This window comes from Hipposideros armiger, unplaced genomic scaffold, assembly GCF_001890085.2.
Source record: "Hipposideros armiger isolate ML-2016 unplaced genomic scaffold, ASM189008v1 scaffold_1059, whole genome shotgun sequence".
Taxonomy (NCBI): domain Eukaryota; kingdom Metazoa; phylum Chordata; class Mammalia; order Chiroptera; family Hipposideridae; genus Hipposideros; species Hipposideros armiger.
Genome location: NW_017732409.1, coordinates 414964 through 416340, shown reverse-complemented (window position 1 = coordinate 416340; position 1377 = coordinate 414964).

Below are 1377 nucleotides of genomic sequence, written 5' to 3'. Positions count from 1 at the left end.
TCTTAACCAACTGAGCCGCTTGGCCAGCCTCTGGAGCACATATATCTTTTCAGATAAATGTTTTCAGATATTTTGGGTATATACCCAGGACAGAGATTGCTGGGTCATGTGGTAATTCTGTTCTTAATTGTTTGAGGAACCTCCACACTGCCTTCTATAGCAGCTGCACCAGTCTGCATTTCCACCAACAGTGTATGAGTGTTTCTTTTTACTCCACAGACTCTCCAACACTTGTTATTATTTGTCTTGTTGATAATAGCCATTCTAACAGGTGTGAGGTGGTATCTCATTGTGGTTTTGATTTGCATTTCTCTAATAGCTAGTGAAGTTGAGCATTTTTTCATATATCTGTTGGCCATTTGTATGTCTTCTTGGGAGAAGTGTCTGTTCAGGTCCTCTGCCCAATTTTTAATTGGATTGTTGTTTTTTGTTGAATTGTATGAGTTCTTTATATATTTTGGATATTAGCCCCTTATTGGTGTGCTGTTTGCAAATATCTGTTGGTTGCCTTTTTTTTATGATTTCTTTTGCTGTGCAGAAGATTTTAAGTTTGATATAGTCTAATTCCTTTATTTTTGCTTTTACTTCCCTTGCTTTTGAGATCAAATTCATAAAATCCTCTCTAAGACCAGGGTCCATAAGTTTAGTATCTATGTTCTTCTATGCAATTTGTTTCATGTCTTATATTTAAGTCTTTGATCCACTTTAAGTTAATTTTTGTGTGTGGTGACAGTAGTCTAGTTTCAATATTTTGCATATGACTTTCCAGTTTTTCCTTAAGACACTCTCCTGAATCTTCTGCAGTAACTATGGCCCACATTAATTTTATTATTTTCTGTGATAAAATTGCACATACCTCTTAACAATTAATTATTATTTGTTTTTCTATTTATGCCACATTTGTTTCTCCAAGTAGATTATACATCCTGAAGTGTAAGGCGTATGTCTTATACTAATTTTTCATGTATTCCAGGTTCTTAATAAACACATGTTGATTGTTCGATTCTTACAACATGGAACAGGAAGTGAGATCTTCTTATTTCTATTGCTTATTTATTACTACATAGCATTTTGTTCTTACTAATACTATTTTCTTTTGCATTGATAATAATATTTTGGTTAGCTTGGCTGACAGGCTAACAGAGGCTTTTTTTTAGCTTTTCTTAAACTGGTATATTTTTAAATTTTGTTAAATTTATTGAAGTGATATTGGTTAATAAAATTATATAGGTTTCAAGTATACAATTCTATAATATACAAGATATGATCAAAACATAAGTGAATATTTAAGTTAAAAAAATTATTACAATATAAGACACATTGCCATTAATCCCCCTCAGAATACTCCTTCTCGCTTCAAACACACTTATCCCATCA